The following is a 458-nucleotide window of genomic DNA, read 5'->3' as shown; positions in this document are numbered from 1 at the left end:
AATATGTCTATTTTATTCAAATCACATAATTTTTTTTAAATGCATGTTGAGTTGATGGTGATTGGAAGACAGAAAAGAAGCTAAGTTTGTACAAGGTCTATTCTCAAGGACACAAAGCCCCACTTTATGGTAATATTGTGCATGGAATTTGTTAATTTTTTTGTGTGGCATTAAAATTTGGTTTTATATGTATATAACTTGATTAAAATTCTAGGTGATTTTATATATTTTTATTTATTTTTAATATCTTGTGAATATGTGTAAATTTTAAGACACTTTTACCTATATAAACAAATTAAACTTAACATCTTAGTTTAAGCACACTCATAATAAAAGTGAAATACACTTATTTTATTTAAAATAATTCCCTTATTTATATTATAAGTCCTACAAGGTTTTATATAAATGTTCCTAAGTATGACATAGTTATCAATTTATATTTATACAAAAATTATTCA

Source organism: Arachis ipaensis, chromosome B02, assembly GCF_000816755.2.
Source record: "Arachis ipaensis cultivar K30076 chromosome B02, Araip1.1, whole genome shotgun sequence".
In the NCBI taxonomy this organism is placed as follows: domain Eukaryota; kingdom Viridiplantae; phylum Streptophyta; class Magnoliopsida; order Fabales; family Fabaceae; genus Arachis; species Arachis ipaensis.
Note: the sequence above shows the minus strand (reverse complement) of the source record.